This window comes from Lynx rufus, unplaced genomic scaffold (assembly GCF_022079265.1).
Source record: "Lynx rufus isolate CCGP_SWC_20201006 ecotype Redwood Valley unplaced genomic scaffold, mLynRuf1.p SCAF_3, whole genome shotgun sequence".
NCBI lineage: Eukaryota > Metazoa > Chordata > Mammalia > Carnivora > Felidae > Lynx > Lynx rufus.
The window spans coordinates 55,987,734-56,007,459 of record NW_025814845.1 but is presented as its reverse complement, the minus strand read 5'-3'; the positions used below and the strand labels follow the sequence as shown (position 1 = coordinate 56,007,459).

General features: G+C 37.8%; 1 protein-coding gene across 2 annotated transcripts in view; it reads left to right on the top strand.

Moving 5' to 3' along the window:
- LOC124520547 (cytochrome c oxidase assembly protein COX18, mitochondrial) overlaps window positions 1-19,726 on the top strand; it is a 69,082-nt gene that overhangs the window by 35,980 nt on the left and 13,376 nt on the right. The window contains exons 1-3 of one of the 2 annotated variants that reach the window (XR_006964339.1): window positions 2,563-2,592; window positions 6,649-6,817; window positions 7,207-7,358. The gene's annotated coding sequence lies outside the window, so the exon portion shown is untranslated. Of the gene's footprint in view, window positions 1-2,562; window positions 2,593-6,648; window positions 6,818-7,206; window positions 7,359-19,726 lie in introns of those variants that run through there. The other variant, XR_006964338.1, reaches the window with a different exon arrangement.

Below are 19,726 nucleotides of genomic sequence, written 5' to 3'. Positions count from 1 at the left end.
TTTGGGAAAGAGTTGATATATTTTCAGAATTCCATTTTTCCTTTGAAGAAAGTAGTCTCTTACCATGTTTTCATTTCCTTTTATCCCTCCACCTCCTTCTACTTTACACTTTATAGTAAAAATATGTCATTTTGTTTATGTAGGTTCCTCACATGTTTTTAGGTCATTTCTAGATATTTTATATATGCTTCATGGTACTGTCAGTGGAATATATATTCTATTGTATTTTCTAACATACTTTCTGGTATACAAGAAAATGTGGATATACATTGTATATCTTACACTTGAGTACTAAATTTGAAATTTTTGATTAATTCTTTACCAGTTTTGTGTAAACAGTTTTAATTTCATCTTCCATCATGATGACAGTATGTCCTCTCCATTTACATAACTCTACCAGATCAAGAGTGATATTGGATAGATATCTTTGCCTATTTATTATTTATGTAAATGACTCTAGATTTATTTTTAATATAAGGTTATTATTTTAGAATATTTATTTGCACATTAAATAATTTCCTTCTAGTTCTAGCTCTTAAAAGTTACTTTTTTCCCTGTAAGAATGGTTTACTGACTTTCAGATTCCTTGTTAGCATCTTTTGATGATTGTATGGCTTTTGTTCTTTGACTTGTAGATTTAAGGAAAGATTTCTAGAAAAAAAGAAGATTTGTAGATTTCCTAATATTAAACAATTATTGGACTCTTTAAATCAATGCTGTTCAGGGGCTCCTGGGTGGCTCATTCGGCTAAGCATCTGACTTCGGCTCAGGTCATGATCCCACAGTCCATGAGTTCAAGCCCCGTGTCGAGCTCTGTGCTGACAGCTCGGAACCCGGAGCCTGCTTCAGATTCTGTGTCTCCCTCTCTCTGACCCTCCCCTGTTCATGCTCTGTCTTTCTTTGTCTCAAAAATAAATAAACGTTAAAAAAAATTTAAATCAGTGCCGTTCAATTATGGTAGATGTTTGCTCTAGTCTACTGATCAATTTACTTTGTTCTTATTTTATTTGGTCCTTGTCAAATTCACATAAGTAAGACCAATTTATAACTTTTGTATTTTGGACTCACTTTGGTCACCTTTGCTATTTTGGTTATGAAATTAACTGGATCACCTACCAGTAAAAATGTCTGGTCCTAAAATCTTTTACTGGATATAATTAGATGATAACCTTCAATTTCTTCAAAGCTTATCGATCTTCTCTTGTTTGATATTTTTCAAGTCAGTTTTGATTCCATATATTTTCCCTCTCAACCTTTTATTTCATTGAGATTTGGGGATTTGTCAGCACAGACTTAGTAATTATTTAATTTCAGGAACATCTCTTTTCATCGTACGGCCCTTCTTGTCCCTGTAATTTAGACTTGAGACCATAGAGGCAGGACTGGGGTGATCTGAGAGACTGACATTGGGCTCCACTCATTTGTCCTTATCTCATTATCTATGAACAAATATATTCAGATGGAAGCAGAGGGAGGCAGAAGGAGATGTTTAATTATTGAACATGGATTTCAAAAAATGCATATTCTGAATACTTTAACAACACAAGGGCTGGTACATGATGTAGACTAGTGTAGATTGATATAGAGGGTTTTGTTGGCAGACCACCTAGGTTTAAAACCAGACTCCATCACTGACTAACTGTTTGACCTTGGGAAAATTGCTGTGCTTCCCTGTGCTCTAGGTTTTTCATTTGTGAAATGAAGATTAATTAATTTGCTGATTCAACAAATATTTATTATATTTATTGAGAGCCTCCTATGTGTTAGACACTGCTTTAAGATCTGCAAATGCCTGAGTAAAAAAAGTACTTGATCTTTGAGTGTATCCTACTTGGAGTTCTTGAGCCTCTTAGATTAACTTTCCCCACCTTCATTGAGATATAACTGGCACCTAACATTGTGTAACTCTAAGGTGTATAATGTGCTGATTTGATGTACTTACATATTGCAATATGATTATCATCACAGTGTTAGCTAACACCCCATCATTTCACATAATTGCCATTTCTTTTTTGTGGTGAGAATATTTAAGATTTACTGTTTTAGCAACTTTCAAGTGTACATCATAGGATTGTTATTGATTAATCACAGTGCTGTACATTAGATCCCCAGAATGTATTCATTTTCTGACTAGAAGTTTGTACCCTTTGATGAGCACCTCCCCATTTTCCCTGTCTCCCAGCCCCTGTTAACTACCATTCCGCTCTCTGTCTCTATAAGCTCAGCTTTTATAGATTCCACTTATATCATATAATATTTTTCTTTCTGTGTCTGACTTATTTCACTTAGCTAATGTCCTCAGGGACCATCCATGTTGTTATAAATGGAAGGATTTCCTTCTTTCTCATGGCTGACTAATATTTTATTATGTAGAAATATAATATTTATATGTACATATTTATGTGTATGTAAATATATATATTTAATACATCTACTTTATCCATTCATCGATCAGTGTTCATTTAGGTTGTTTCTATATCTTGGCTATTGTAAATAATGCTGATATGAACATGGAAGTGCCCATACAACTTCAAGATCCTATTTTCATATCCTTTGGATGTGTACCCAGAAGTGGGATTGCTGGATCATATGGTAGTTCTATTTTTAATTTTTGAGGAACCTCCACACTGTTTTCCATAGTGATTGTACCAATTTACATTCCCACCAGCAGTACACAAGGATTTTCTTTTCTTCATATCCTCACCAACAGTTGTTACCTCTAATTTTCTCAAGGATAGCTATTCATTCTAACAGGAATGAGGTGATCTCTTACTGTGGTTTTTAATTTTTTTTTTATTTTTATTTATTTTTTATTTTGGGAGAGAGAGAGAAAGGGTCCACAGATCATGGCTTGAGCCAAAATCAAGAGTTGGACACTCAACCACCTGAGCCACCTGGGCACCCCTCAACCTTTTTTTTTAAATCAAACTTGCAGTTATTGGTCACTATTTCTTCACATTTTTTTTCTGCCCCTTCCTCTCTGTTCTTTCCTCTGTGACTCCTATTGTACATACTTTGGTAGCTTGTAGTTTCCCACAGCTGCCAGAAGCTCTGTTCATTTTCTTCATTCATTTTCCTTTCTGTATAATCTCAATTGACCTGTTTCCACGTTTTCTGATTCTTCTACCAGTTCTGCCATGAAAAAGTAGTTGGGAGTAACTTTGGGGTGGGCACTTCTTTATAACACATATGGAAGTCCTCTTAAATGACATTTGAGTTGAGACTAGGTCATAATAAAATCTGGTTTCCAAAGGTGATGGGTTATTCTCCAACTGAATTGTAGACTCTGCCTCCATGGGTTGGAGAAGGGGGGTTGATCCTTCCCTGGGCATCTCCACACACCAGTGCACTTGATGGGAATTTCTGTGTTCCTACTTTAGCTCTCCAGATATGCTATACAGACAAGTGTTCTAGTTCTAAGAACTTTATTTTTTAATAACTCGTTGCCAATTGTTCTAAAACCCCTTCCATTTGCAAAGGAACTTTTATGATTTAGGCAGACATGAATTTTTCATAGAGAAGTAGGAGGACTTAATTATAGTTTCAACACACATTGGCATGCTTGGAAGTATCCAAAAGGAAGTCAAAGAATTTTGAGAATTTAAGCCAAGATACTTATTTCATCTTAATAATGTTGTGGCTTGATGTTATTTTACCAGTAAATATTCCCATAAGTATCAGATAATTGGGCTTTATTCTATGGCCTGAAGGCCAATATTCTTGGTGCAACCAACTGAAAGACTGAATTCCAAAAATGGAATTTCTCCATGGAAAATATGTTGTTTCCAGCCCTTGGTATTCACACCTAAGGCGTGTTGGCAGCTGTTCTTTGGCCAGCGGAAGCAGGCATGGTGGTACATAAAGGCAGTTTCTATGGAAACCTGAACCCAAATGATACTGGGGCTGTGAAGATCAAAGGCAACACCCTGAATTGTTTGGAGAGCCCAATGAAGGTTTCAGAACTTTATCGTTCTCCACAGAAAACACTACAGCCAAGAATTTGAAATGCTTTCTTCTCCAGGTGCATTAGAACTATGTGCATAAAATAGAAATTTGTAGTTTGCTCATGAATTTATCTGTTCTAATTATTTTACCAGCTATTTTACAACATCCTTCTCTGCCATAAAGAGAATTGTCATCTTCCATTAATGCTGGGATGAATACGGAAGTGTCGATACCACTTCAAGATCCTATTTTCATTTCCTTTGGATGTATACCCAGAAGTGGGATTGCTGGATCATATGGTAGTTCTATTTTTAATTTTCTGAGGAACCTCCACACTGTTTTCCATAGTGATTGTACCAATTTACATTCCCACCAGCAGTACACAGGGGTTTTCTTTTTTTCACATCCTCACCAACAGTTGTTACCTCTTATTTTCTCGAGCATAGCCATTCTAACAGGAATGAGGTGATTTTTTACTGTGGTTTTTAAAATTTTTTATTTTAATAAATAAATAAAGCAATAAGACACACAAAATATGCTGAGCCTATAAATTTGGTGGCAGAGATTGATTTATTTTCATAAACCATGGATAATCTATTCAGTGTGTTATTCTTCCCCACACACTCTTCTTCCTATATACAAACACCCATGTTGCCAGATGCACACACAGCTAAATCACAGTTCTACCTGTAAAGAACATTTTGACCTACAGTAGTATTTTCTCACATTAAGTGTCATTCTTACACTGATTCTTTGTTTAGTATTTCGATACAAATCCCATTATTACAACCTTAGCAGAAATTAAAGTGGAAGAAAATATATTCCCATGAACGTGTCTTCCCAAGAGTGCATTTTGTTTTTATTTTGTGGAGCTTGATTTGGACTCGTTTCTTCTGACAAGCTCCCATTTTATTAAAGTCCTGGTGAATGACAAGGGAGCATTTTCTTCCTGGCTAGTGCAGATTGTCAAGATAAAATCTCTGAACATACTACATTTGTCTGTGGGGATTTGCATCCTTGGTTTCAAGGGCCATTTTAGAGTCAAGTGGATATGTTAAGGTTAATTGAAGTAATCAAAAGCATCATATTCACCATGAAGTAATGAAATGAAGACTGGATATGTTTATGCCAAGATTTATGATTAATTTGTGCACATGAAATATGGAGGGAGGGAATGGTATAATTTGAAGAAGCTCTCTATGAAATACTTATTAAACCTTACAAGGCCTTTACTTCTCATAGACATCCAGAACCAAGTAATCAAGCTACCTAGACCGTATTTATTAGAGTCTAGTTTTCTTAACATTCCTGAAGGGAGAAGTTGCTTTTTCCCACCTTACAGGAGCACTCCATCTCTGCTTCTCCTCTCTGAGACACAGAGTACCAGCCACATTTCTAGGCTGGTTCTACATATTTTCTTTACTTTTCACTCCTGCTTTCATCCCTCACCTATGAGGGGCACACTTGCCAGAATCTCCTCTCATCATACCTCTACTTTTTCCTTTCCCCACCACAAACAAAGGACTTTTGACTCAGAATTGTGATAAACCTCAATCTGGAATTTTCACTTTTCTTCTTGCAAAGCATTATGTTTTAATAGTGAGCTATAATATAACTAAGGTTTAAATCAAACTGGCAAATTGGCTGTTTGCCATTTAATACACAGAATCATAGGATGAAAAGATATAGAAGGGAACTTGGAGAGTATTTATCAGTATTTTGCCATCATTTTTCACTAGAGGACTTCTGCAGAGGAAAAAGAGCCAATTCAGCAGATGTCTGGAGGCACAGAGAAAGTTCCAGTCAGAATGAATATAATATATAATGTCTTTGAAGTTCACTATTTTAGCTTTAAAATTTTCTGCAACTTTGAAGTTGATACTGAATTATACCTTTACTTGTTTTCTAATAAAAGCAGTTCTAGAATTACTTACCATTAAGTATAGTGGTCCCTGTTTTTCCTTCACCTTTGTGTAGTATCTAGCACGTATCTTTATACCTTGAGGAGATTGTAAACCCCAATACAAAAAATACAGACTGGACAATTATATCCTATGGTAGGTGAGTAAACTGAGACCTAGAAATGTAGAAATTTGCTTAAGATCACCATGGTAGAATCAACATGAGAATTCAAGTCTAATGGCTTTCAGCCCAGTGAGCTTCTCATCAAACTCAGACATATGTTTCAACCTGATATCTTTTCCACATGTGTTCCTGGAAACTAAGGTTTCTGTAAGTCAGGAACATCTTTGGAACCTGACTGACCTCACTTAACCTGGTTTTCATGCCATATAAGGATACCTGAAAAACCACTGTAACAGTAATTGTGTGTCTATATATGCCTCTTTCAGTAGCTTTGCTCACAAGGGGAGACGTGAGGGTGTGTGTGTCTGTGTGTGTGTGTGACAGCAGGTGAAGTAGGGAAATGGTGAGTGGTGGTGGTGGTGGGTAGCATTCAACAGATTATTTTTTTCCCCATTTTCTGAAACCACTACTTTTTCCTGAAACCCATTAGTCTGGTTTTGGCTTTAAGTTGCTGAAGGAAAGCATTATTCAGGGAGTACTGCAGGGGCTGATTCTTGTGGAACTCATGAGAGTTAGATTTGGCTGATGTCAAAATTTTCATCAGATTTTGAATTTTCAGAGACATTTTGTACTCTGCTTATGAGATTGATATAAATAGTTTTGTTCTCTGTCTCCCAGATAAAAGCATGGATAAAAGAAGAATTTCATTTGTTCCACATGGAAGATACAAAATATACTTGAGTGATTGGATGGATGGATCTTTGTGGATAATCATTAATCAAATTTACATAATCATTTTCATGAATAAGGGAACATTTGCTATTCTAAGCTAAGTTGACAAAAAGAGGTAATACTATGTCCCTTAAAAAATATAATACAAGTGAAATGTACACACTCTAACCAACCAGGTAGAAATAAGGAAAAATCCTTATTACTTCCTTTCATAGGTGAGCTTAGAGAATTCTGACTTTTCTCTTTGGTCAGGTGAACTATTCATAGGTATTATGTGAATGCCTTTACCAAATAATCCTGGATTTCTCAGGATACCTATTTCAGTGCCAGCCACTCAGATAGAAGTTGGGAATATAAAAATAGCTAAGGTCAGTTGTGCCTCAAGTTTCTTACAGTCCATTGGAAAGACAAGTACATGAATAACTAACCATAGTATAACACAACAAAGTTTTATGCTGGTGGTACAAATGAGAAGAGAGATTCTGTTAATTGTTGTTACTGCAGGGGGCTACGGAGGGTTTCACTGAGAAGATAAGTTGTAATGCAAGGATGTATTAACTTGGAAGTGGAAAAGTGGAAGGAGAAAAGCGATGGCAAGGCGATGGTTGGAAATGGGAGAGTGCCATGATCTGTTGAGGAAATGGCAAAGAAAAAAGGTAAGTGCAGGTTCGACCAAGAAGGGCACTTGTGGCATGCCAGCATGAACCTGGGAGCTAGCCAAGGTTTTAAACCGAGAAATCATTGATTGGGTTTGGGCTCTTTAAAAAGATATCTCTGACAAGAGCTTGTAGAATCAATTGGGTGGTGGATGGTGTGAGAAGATTAGAGAGAGGGGGACCAGTGTTATCTAATTCTGTAGCCCTTTTTTTTTTTTCATACAAACTCAAAAGTTGCTAAAAATAAAGGAAGGTTTTAGAAAAGCTGATTTTATCTCTGATAGGTGAGGTGACAATAAATAGAGATAAAATGAAGTTGCATGCAATGAGAAGGGGAAGTGCAGGTGCAGGAATTGTGTGAGGAAAGACTAAAAATCTCTTTAAAACAAGACATTCAGAAACAGTGATTTGTCCAAGGTTGTAGGGATGTTGGAAGCCATCACAAAATGATCCTTTAGCCAACTAGAGAAGAGTGAGAGAGCAGTGAGAAGACATGTCCGTATTGTGTATTTATTCCATATGATGTAATGTTAAATGAAAAAAGATATAAATTTTTTTTAAGTAAACATACTCTCTGCCCTCACATAATCACAGCCTCCCACAGTACCAGCATCCCACATTAGAGTGGTACATTTCTTGCAGTTGACGAACCTACACTGCCACATTATTGTCCCTCAAAGCTTTGTAGTCCACATTAGGGTTCCCTCTTGGTGTTGCACATTCTGTGGATTTTGACAAATGTACAATGACATGTATCTACTATTATAGTTTATTACAGAATAGTTTCACTGCCCTAAAAATCTTTTGTGCTTTTTAACACTTTTATATAATAATCATAACATTTTAAAGACATATATGATATATATGTACGAAAGATTGGAACTAAATTGAGCAGCATGTTTTAAGAGTGCTGATTCAGATTTTCTGCTCACTTATAGATTCATATTTCTTGCTTGGCCACAGGACATACTAATGTCCTTTCCTACGATCTGGCCATTTACTAGATCACTCTAGGCCCATTGGGCATGTTTTATCATTAGGCCTAAATAACAGCAAAACAGGATTACTTGTGACAGGAGACAGTTCCAGTTTTTCATGAATGTTTACAATTCATTAAAATATGTGGGGGAAGAGGCTTCATTTAATCCAAGAGCAGTGAAATAAACATGTTAAGAACATCTAAATAATTTCAACATATTCATTTTTGTGTTGGGGGAGGGCAGTCATTTAGAGTCCCAGACTCTGATATCTCCCATACTCTCAGACCCTATAGCAGCGGTGTGAAGGTGTTAAAATCCAGCACACCTGTTCTCTGCCAAGCAGTTATGGTAGTGATAGGGTGGTATTGGGGCATGGGTTGTATATGTGAAGAATCAGGTTCTGTGACTTTAAAAAAGTACAGTTACCTACATGGCAGGGAAAAAAATTGAAACATTTAAAGGGAAAAAATGGTGCAGGGAAAAAACATTCTAGGAAAAAACACCTAATAATCTAAATAAACTAGATGACTTTCATCATCTTTTGTTCCTTTTAATTCTGGGAGTATCCTGGTTGGAGCAAACGAATAAAAATAAGAAATAAAATATTGTTCAGTTATGAATGGGACAAAAGGGATTTCCATAGTATTCTTTAAGTGGCAACGATAACTTTTTCTGAAGATAGATGGATACTTGTAAGGTTACAGCTGGGATAGATCATGTTCAGGGATAGTTTTGGAAAATAAAAAGCTGATATTTTAAATAAATACAAAATTGGAAGATTAAAAAAGGAAATGATTGGTTGTGTTTTGCTGCAAGAAAGAATAATTCTAAGAATGCTTTTTTCTTTTGTCTATCTACCATCTACTTCCTATGAATTAAATATATGAATGTCTTCTTCAGAACATTGGAATGCCACCTTTTAGAATAATTTCCATTTTTTGGTAAAGGTGTTTAAATAAAGACATGTTTGGGCTATGCTTGAGAAGGCAGGAAAGATTTGGCTGTATTGAAATTTATATCCAGCTATAAATCCAGTATCTTTACCTCTTGATTTTTAAAGGCAGTGGTGAAAGGGAGCACAGCATGTGGTGAATTATGAATGAAGACATGAAAGGATTTCTTGGTCTGATGTGAAGCCAGTTCCTCCCCCACCACACTCTGTTTCTGGAGTTGTCTTGAGTCCATTATAAATATGACTCTAGTGAACCATACAAATATCTCCTTTGGACTGTTATGCACAGTGTTAATATGTAGTCTATCCCTGAGATGCTTTTGTGCAAATAAGAAGTGCTGCTTAATAAAAATCAGTGTGTGCAAGGGTACAAACTAAATATCAAACCTTCAAAGCGTCTTCATGACAGAGATTACCAATTCTGACTCTAATTCATTATTTATATAGCAAAAGCATGTGGGAGTATGTGTGAGCAGCAGTAGAGGAGTGGGGAGAATCTTCCTGTTCACATCAAAGGTGTTAGGATACCAGGGACTGTTATCAGGATTCCTTTTTGAAAAGGAGTCTCCAAGACTTTGGGGGAAAGCTAGCTAACTAACTCTCCAACTAACTAACAGCAGTGAAGGGATTCGCTGAACTGGACAATTGTGCTGTGAGTAACCTCCTAAATATATGTTATACTTAACAAAGCTTACATTAAAAAATAGCGGTGAGTGCTTTGGGATTAACAGGCACCTAGGCCACTTGGATTAAGGCACTTAATTGAGAAAGACAATTATTGACTGCTAGTGTCTGGTGAAAATAGGTAGGCAACTCAGGTGGAGATAGCTGACAACTGGTCCTAAAGCTTGGGATCTGGTTTGCTACTGGGGAGAAATGGTTTTGAGAACATCACTTATAAATATTCTCCAACACTGCTCTGTGTGAATGTGTCCCACATAACACCAGGAAGGGGACTGTAAACATTGAAATAGCAATTGGCTCTTTAGTTGCCAAACAAATACTTTTACGTGTGGAGATGGTTCCTTGTGTGCTGGAAAGAGAAATTTATCAAAGGTGAGATATCAGAATTAGTTAAAAAGTGGGCCAGCAATAGTAGAAGCATGGCTGCCAGGAGAAGAGAATGGAAGTGACAGCAGCAAACACAGAGGATATAATCCAAGGAGAAAATGATCCCTGCAGGACTCAGTGAGACAGAGAAGCTTTCAGGATTTGAAAGAATAATTCAGAGCTCAATATTCAAATGCCACTAGGATTCTTACCTACACACTTGATTGTCCCTGTAACTTCCTCCTCCTCATAATAGCCCTTCTCCTACAAGTGACCTGGGAAAACAGGGATTATATTCCAGTTGCCATTTTGATTGTCATCAAATCTTGGTTGTTTCCTGATTGGAATGATTTCAGAAAATAAGGTTTATATTTTAAATTAAAATAGCCAGAGTGGGTGGGGTGGACTGTATTTAAAATATGTACATGTTTAATAAATATATTTATAATTTAATGTATTTATTTAGGGTATTGTGCTAAGCGTTGAGTGGAATACCAAGAAGTTAAGACCCAGTCTTCTGTCGCAAGAAATCTAGTGAAAGAACTGATAAGTAGTCATCTGTTTCCAGATTTTCACATCTAGGATTGGGTGGTGGTTCGTGTGGTAAATTATTCAAGATAGGCTAACTGGTGTCAAAACAAAAGAAAACAATTCCCAGATTGAGCTACTTACATGTCATATTTTATTGCAGGTCAGTGGAGGTGAAAGGATCATTTACACTCTTTCTATTCCATGCCTCTTACATCACAAAGGGCCTTGGAGTCTTCTATGGGATCCTCTGCATCTGAGCTTCCGTTAGGGCCAGGCCTGGAAGATTTTTATGCAGTCTAAGCCTGAATGTCACTTCACTTTATTCTAATGGCCTCACGACCCACTGATTACAAGGAGGTCTGAGAAATGCCGTCTTTCTGCATTCCCAGAGGGAAACAACGTGGGGTCTAGATGGCATACAACATAGTCTTGTGCCATCAGAAGGGATCTCTCAGGCTTATTTTTTCTAATTTCTGAGAGTTTGAATTGGATTTGCTCTTCAGCCATTAAATTTCCCACCTTTTAATAGGAAATAGAAGCAGGGAAGACAACACTTATCAAATATCTACTGTACATATACATGAAATCAATTAGCCCTTAACCAATCTACTGAGATGGGTATGGTTCTGGGTTACATATGAAGTTGCTGAGGCTGGGAGAGGGTAGGCAGCTTGTTCAAGGACACTAGCTAGAGATCAGTGGAAGAAGTGTTTAGATCTGCATGTCTGTTTCCAAGGCATTTATTCTTCTATTATCTCTGAAGTAGGAAGTTTAGCTAAGGAACAAATACTTGTTGAATTAATTAAAAAGATAAAAGAATTAAGTTAACAAAAAAAGGCAAAAGTAAGCAATGAAGAAAAAATTGTAAGAAACATTTATGGGGTTTAATAATTTTTTTTTTTTAAATTTTTTTTTTCAACGTTTATTTATTTTTGGGACAGAGAGAGACAGAGCATGAACGAGGGAGGGGCAGAGAGAGAGGGAGACACAGAATCGGAAACAGGCTCCAGGCTCCGAGCCATCAGCCCAGAGCCTGACGCGGGGCTCGAACTCACGGACTGTGAGATCGTGACCTGGCTGAAGTCGGACGCTTAACCGACTGCGCCACCCAGGCGCCCCAATAATTTTTTTTTTAAAGTAAATGTATGCTTAGAATTATAAGAAAAAGGTGCTCAGCACTTAGCTGTTGTCCCACCCTTCAACTAAACCTAGGGAGCAGTGACTGGTTCGTTCTTTCTTTCTTTCTTTCTTTCTTTCTTTCTTTCTTTCCTTCTCTCTTTCTTGTTTCTTTCTTTATTTCTTTTCTTTTTTTTTTACCATTCATTCAGCAACTATTTAATGGAAGCTTAGCATGTATGCATCATGAGGATCAGGGATGAAGAAGACAAACATAATTCTTTCACAAAGCAAGCATACACACACATAAGCCTTAAACACCACTTCATGTAGCTTTTGTTGGGTTTAGGCAGCCCTTTCTCTTTAGGTGCTGCACTTGAAATCTGCTGATCAATATCTTTGTTCTTTCAAAGCAGAGGGGAGACGTCCTTCTTAGAAAGTAGTGTTTTGAGAATTCTCTCTGTGGGGAAGCACAGTAATAAGAGACTTGTTCTGTATTCCTGAATGCTTCCAAACAGCAGTCTGCTTTTCTAGAAATTGTTGGATGGCTTCTCCCAGGCACAGGGGGGAGCTCAACATTTAAGAATCCTACCCCAAAGCGTCTTTGGAATGGAGTGGTTAAATTGGTTCTTGAAGGTTGAAATGTATCTTTTCAGCTCAGCAAAATCAGCTTCCTTCATGCTTGTATTCTTCCTTTTCAACCAAATGCTGTGATTTTGTACTTGCCAAATTGATCTGTGGCAGAAAGGAGACTCCCAGAAGCTGGAGATAAAGAGGAAGAAATGTCAGGTGCTAGCCAGATTTTTTTCATTAACTCTGCAGCCGGGGAGTCCCTGAGTAAAAACCATACAAGTTAAACTCAGCATTATAGAAGAATTGTCATTATTTGTTTTAAAGCTAAGATTCTAATTATAATTTTAATACATATTGACATTCTAAAATAATCTATAGTACAATTAATTTTTAAATCAGGTTATATTTAATGTGTTCAGTAGCTGATGTAGATGATCCTTCTAGATACAGACTCTCTTCCTGAAGTTTTCTAAAATGTCAGTTTGGAAAAGCACTTTCTTGTATTGAAATATTAATCAGATATATTTAAATTCTCTGTCACTTTCAAAAATTATTAAATCCCAGCAGTGTTTCTTGAATTTTTCCCAGAAATACTCACTTTGTCTTGTTGTATCGTTAAATTATTGTTTCTTTTTCAATCATTCAACAAATAATCATTCAGCATCTCCTGTGTAGCAGTTCTGTACTAGGTGCTTTGGAACCATCTATGAGCCAACTGGTAAAAGTCCTTGCCCTTTACCTGAGTTCTAGCAGAAGGAGATAGACAATAAACAATAAGTGTATTAGGTAGATGATGTCGTTCACTTATTTGGGCATAAGCCCCCTTCATTGAAAAGGTGACTTTAGAACTAAGACTTGAAGGAGATGAGGAAGTATCCCAGAGGAAACCTCGAGGGAGAGACTTCCACACAGCAAGAGCACTCATTGCAAAGGCCCTGAGGCAGGAGTATGCTTGGCATACTTGAGGAACAGTGAGGAGTTGAGTGCCCAGAGCAGAGAGAGCCAGGAGAGAGGAGTTCAGAGTGGTACTGTGGGCCAGATGGAGGGTGGGGTGGGTGTAGGCTATTGTAAAGACCTGGGCTTTTGTGCTGAAGGGGATGAGGACTCATTGCAAGTTTTTGACCATAGTAGGAACATGATCTTTCCCTATTTTCCTCTGTTCTTATACTTATTTGCTTTTGGGCATTTTTGTAATATTTATAATAGCATTATTAGTAGGCTCTAGTCATGAGTATATTCAAATTTTTATCTGGTATGTTGCCTGCAAAATGCAAAATCAGATACTGCAACAGCTTAGTTATATAAGCAAACAGTATTCTATTTGTGGATTCTAAGTGGCCAGGGGATTTCTGTATTCTGATTGGTTGACTTTGTGACTCAGTCAGTCCAAATATCCCTGATGCAACTTTTTAGAGTGCAGATTTTAGTAACCAATCTTACAGTGAAGCAATGGTTGCATATTTTATAACTTATTAGATTCTATTTTTTTCTAGATGGATCTCTGAACATTTACATTTTAATAAACTTCCCCCAGAAGAATACATTCTTCCTGCACACAGTGGCTCCCTTACATGTTTGAAAATATGAGCAAGCTTATATTTTGTATTTTATGCCCACTTCCCTTCTGTGAATGAAGTATGTGACTTCACATTCTGTATTTTCCAGTTAGGTTCAGAGGGTGTTTTTGATCTTGCCTCAGGCCCACAGACTAGAGAGGCTGTGGCCTGGTTCACCTCATGGTAATGGCTAGTAGTAGTGTGTGTGGATGGATGTACTCCTGACCTGGAGCCCTGGGCCCATCTAAGGAGAGAAGTGTTATTTAATATAATTTTGTTTGCATATAAAGAGCCAAATGATTAGAGTATTGAATTAGTTGTTAGATATTTCTACTAATGGAAGCAATTTTATTTTGGCAGCTGGTGAGGTAAAGGGGTATAGGGGAGGAAAAAGTTTTTCCCTATCCTCTTAGGATAACTGGCTGAGTCTGAAAAGTAAACTGATACAGACAGATTAATAGGAAAAATGCATACACATTTATTAACTTTTTACATGTATATGGAAGCCTTCACAAGAGGCTGAGGCCTGGAAGAAACCATGAAAGCAGGAGGCTTTTATACCTTTGAGACAAAGAAGCAATAAATTGGTGAAGGATTGGGGCACTGGGGTGGCTCAGTCAGTTGAGCATCAACTTCGGCTCAGGTCATGATCTCACGGTTCATGCGTTTGAGCCTTGCACTGGGCTTTGTGATGACAGCTCAGAGCCTGGAGCCTGCTTCGGATTCTGTGTCTCCCTCTCTCTCTGCCCTCCCCCTCTCACATTCTATCTCAAAAATGAATAAACATTAAAAAAATTTTTTTTTTAATTGGTGAAGGATTGACAAGGCAAAGGAGTTTGGACTTAGGGTAGTGGTACTGGGACTAGTAGGTCTTATCTTCCTTAAGTAGGGTTAATTTAATAAGATTTGTTTGCAGATTCCTCTGGTGCTATCTATGATCTAATGAGAGTTTGTCTTTAGTAAAATAATTTATTTTCTGCCTTTAGGTAGAAAACAGGGAGTTTTTTCCCTAGGTTTACTGCTTAATTGCCTTTTATTCAAATTGCCTTTAATTAAAGCAGCATATTTTAAGGTGGCGTATTCTGGTTACCTTTGGTAGGTTGCTGACAATCTCTGTAAAAACCTAAGAAAAAGGGTAAGAGAAGCCTCAGTCTACCCATCTGCAGGCCTTAGGCCAGAGGCAGGGAAGGAATCCTTGAATCTTCCATATGGTTCAAGCCCCTCACCAGGAGTAGGGGCTCCATCAAGGCTCAAAGGTAGTGAGATGATTCAAACTCCTTAGCCTTGTCCTCTATGCAGAGAGAAAGTAAGGGTTCTGAGAAAGAGCATGGGAGGGACACTTAACCCAGATTAACAAAACAAAGGGCAGATAAGGCTTTCCAGATGAAGTGAAATTGGAATTGAGGCCCAGCAGGGTAAATAGAAGTTAGCAAATCATGAGAAGACAGAAGAGGAGGAGAGGGAAGAGGAGGAGGAGGAGAGGATGATCTCGAACAACAAGAAGAGAGCTTAAAGAGTGGGGTTGGGAGTTGAGTAGTGGGTCAGGGAAGAATGAAGACTCATTAGAGGAACTACAAGGATTTTGGCATGGTTGAGTCATAGAATGCATTTGGGAAGAAGGGAAGAAGCTAGAGAGTTAGGCAGAAGCCATAGAGGTGGGGTCTTAAAGGCCATGGTGAGTTTCTAGTTTATTATAAAAATATCAGGGAACCTTGCTGGGGTTTTAAGCAGTGGAATGATATGTTTATGTTTGCATTTGAGAAAGGCCATCCTGATAATAGAATAGATTAGAAAGAAACAAGAGTGTGGGGGGAGGGAGGGGATGGGGAGAGAAGGGACCATTGTCATTAATTCAAGTGAAAGAAGATGCTGATGGCTAGAGCTACTAGGATGGCAATGGTTATGAAGAAAAACAGATGTGTCTGAGAAAGAGTTATGTAGTAGCTTTCATTGACAGGACTTGTGACAGACTGGTGTTGGAAGCTAATGATACCATTTAACATAATGGGAGGGAATAGGGGGATTGAAATAAAGATCACAGAGAAGATCCTCTTTGTAGGTTAATATGGAACACACACTGTTCACATCACATCTGGGTTTGGCAACCCTATAAAACCACTGCCCAACTTGGTCTTCATGATGACCACATTCATAGAAGCAGCATGTCTAATAGACAGCTACCCTCTCTTCTTGTCTTCCTCCTCTGCCTTTTACCTGATAACCCTCTAAATTTTTGTCCCAACTCTCATCACTTTAAAAGGAACAGCCCTGGAATGCCAATCTCATGGTGGGATTGAGTTTCAGCAGGAGACTTGACCTGTAGCCTCTGGCAGCACCTTGCTTTGGCTCTTGGATAAGAACCCTAGACAAGAATGTGCTGTAGTTTATTTGGGCATCACCTGATTTTTGAATTAGCCAAGGAACGCCATTGCCTCAGCAATTTGCAGAGAAAAGCAGATTGTTACTAACTTGTCACCATTCAACCCCTAAATCTGCCAAACTTGCCTTGATCTGGACTAGATGTGATTCCATCCTTTAGGCTAATTTTGGGGACAAGAGCCCTGGGGTGGTGGGGAAGAGAAAGTTGTGTGGAAGTTTGAGGGGCAAGTCCTATCAGATAATCTCTCTAGAGATGATGTTCTTCTCTGAAGAAGATTTTTCTTCTATTTTAACACATACTCTCCATCTCCTCTAATTGTAAAGTCATGCAATCCACAGATGTTGGCTTGGCAAGTGTGTCCATGCAGTCAGAAAAGCGAAGCAGCAGAAGGTTCAGTGTGCCAGGTACCAGGGCATGAGTTTTCAAGGAAGCGGTACCTTCCCGGTGCAATGGTCAATAGTCAAAACATTTTACCCCCTCTCCTCCTTTTTTCTTTGGAGGGTTAGAGAAGGGCTGGGGTTGGGGGGGGAGTTGGGTTGCACTGGGGAAGAACCACAAAGGTGTTTTTCTGTAGAACAGATGAGGTCTCTGTACCGTATCTTGTGTTTAGTTTGGTTTTTATGGGTCCACAATTGAAATACACAAAAGCTAGGTGCCAAAAGGATTGAAAAGTCATTTGGAATAAGGATAGGAGCTGAACATGACCTCATGGGAAGAATGTCGCTCAGTGGAGACAAGTGGGAAACTTACATAGATGTGGGGGGCTGACACATTGTTCGCTTTCCAGAGAAGGGTTGGTCAGGGGCATCATGCCAAATGCTGGTAAAAATGTTCTGAAGGGCAAACCTTACATGGCCTGAGCATTTGGAATTTTTTGTTGGCTTCTTTAACCTGCTATATTTTCCAACTCTTTGGGCATACGAAAGCTCTCTTCATTCCCTTGCAGGCTATTAATTTCCTAATATGTAGGTCTTTGTCTCATTGACTAAATCCAAGCCAAAGTTAAGCAAATGAGATATTTATTATCTCACAATTCTGTGAAGATTGGACTTACACTGCCACAAGCCAGAAAACTACCGGAAGGGAGGAAAGAGTCCAGGAACAGATCCCCAACACCTTCAGAGGAAACATGACTCCACTGACACCTTTGTCTCAAACTTCTTGTCTCCAGAACTGTGAGAGAATACATTTTTGGTGTTTAAGCCATTCATTTTGAGATACTTTGTTACAGCAGCCCTAGGAGACTAACACACCATCTGAGCCCCTTGAACAAATTGAGTGTGAGAATCTATGCTTCTAGTGCCTTCTCTCACTGCCTCTTTTGCAAATGTTTCTTCCTAGAACATGAAGATACTAGCTCAGATGGAGTCTGTTTAGAGTATCATTCCCAGTGGTTATGTTTCCGTGTGCACTCGGTGTTTGTGGTTGAGGTGAACTTTGCTGAGTTATATGAATCAAAGTGTTTCAAAATGGACCTCCACATGAACTCTGGATGTCCTTTATTTTTGAATCAAGAAAAAAAGTTCTTAAAATGATTTGAAAAAAAAAATACTTTTACATTTTAGATGGATTTCAAGGAATTAAATGTTTCCCACATTAAATATCTGTTAGAATGAGTATAATTGGACAACTTCAGATAAGTCATTTACCTGAGTTACATATCTTAAAAATGGTGGTAACAACAGTTTCCTGCTTGCATCAAAGAGTTGCTTTAAAAAAAAAATAGTGTGAAAGCCCACTATGAACTATAAAATACTATACACTTTTGTTGACATAAACTAAATTCATGATTATTGTTTTATTTATAATTTGCACTCTGCATTCATTTAAAATATATTTGAGACATAATGAAATACAGATAATTAAAATAGAAAATAAAATACAAAATCATCTAGGGGAAAGAGAACACAAATATGCCTCAAATCCTAAACTAAAATAGTGTGGTAGAAACTGCCTTAGCAAACACCCAGACTACAAATCCCAGTTTTCTTTGTAGTCAAATGTGGTCATATGATTTGGTTCTAGCCAGTGGGTCCTAGTGAATGGAAGTGATCTGTGCCACTTCCTGATCTGACTCATAAAGCCTTCCATGGTGTTTCTTTATGCCATAACCCATTCACAAAGGGTGGAATGGTGACCCGAATACCAGAGTGATTTCGGAAGCCATATATTGCATATGACACAGATCTGTTAGCCTAGAACAACTGTGAGAAGTGGATACTCTTCTCCAAAGGCAACCAGAAATACCTGCCCTAGGCTGCTCTCTGAGTGTCTAATGAACCTCTGTGGTCACTGTATTTTGGACCTGTCATTTTATAGTAGTTTAGTCTAACTAATACATACAGTTACTATATCTGAGTATTAAATTTAGTTCACTTAGTTCATTTTTCAGGTTATCATCTTTCTCTGTTAATCCTTCCGTGTCTCCAGATTGCCTTCACAATTAAATTCAAAATCCTTAACATGGTTCACAAAATATGTTCTGATTTCTCCCTACTTCTCCATAGTGTTTCTTGCTACTCTTTATTTTGCAGATAATTCTCCAATGAAACAGAAAAACTTGCCTTTCCTCTAACATTCGCATTTCTGTGTTTCTTGCTCTCCCTGAACTGCTTTCTCTTTTTCCTGCCTAGTTTTAGATGATCTCAACTCTCACCTGTGGAAAGCCTTTCTTAATTCTCCCACTCTCCTGACTAAATATTTATCTTATAGTTTCCCACAGCACTCCATCTGTTCTACTAAGACTTACTTTCCTCTATTGTAATCATTGGTTTGATTTAGGGACCTGTCAACTGACCTAGAGTTCATTGATGGCAGAAGACTTTCTTTGAGACATCTTTGTATCCCTAGTTTCTACCAGAGTACCTGAAATGTTTTTCAAATAAGTAAGCAAATTATTTCAGTGCTATTTATTCACATGTGTCAGGCCCTTTAAGTGCTGGGGATCCAAAAAATGACAAGGCCTCTGCCTTCATGGAGATCACAGTCTAGTGGAGGAGACAGACATCAATCAAATAATCAAACAAAAAATGTACAACCTTGGTAAATGCTGTACATATGCATATATCAGCCATTAATAACGTTCCAGTCTGACTTCTCAGCAGTTGAGTACAAGAAATTTATGATTTGGCACTCAAAATTATTGCAGTTTGAAAACATGTAAAATTATTGAATTCTATAAATATTAATCAGACCTATCACATATTGAGCTTTTTTTATGGGTGAGGCAC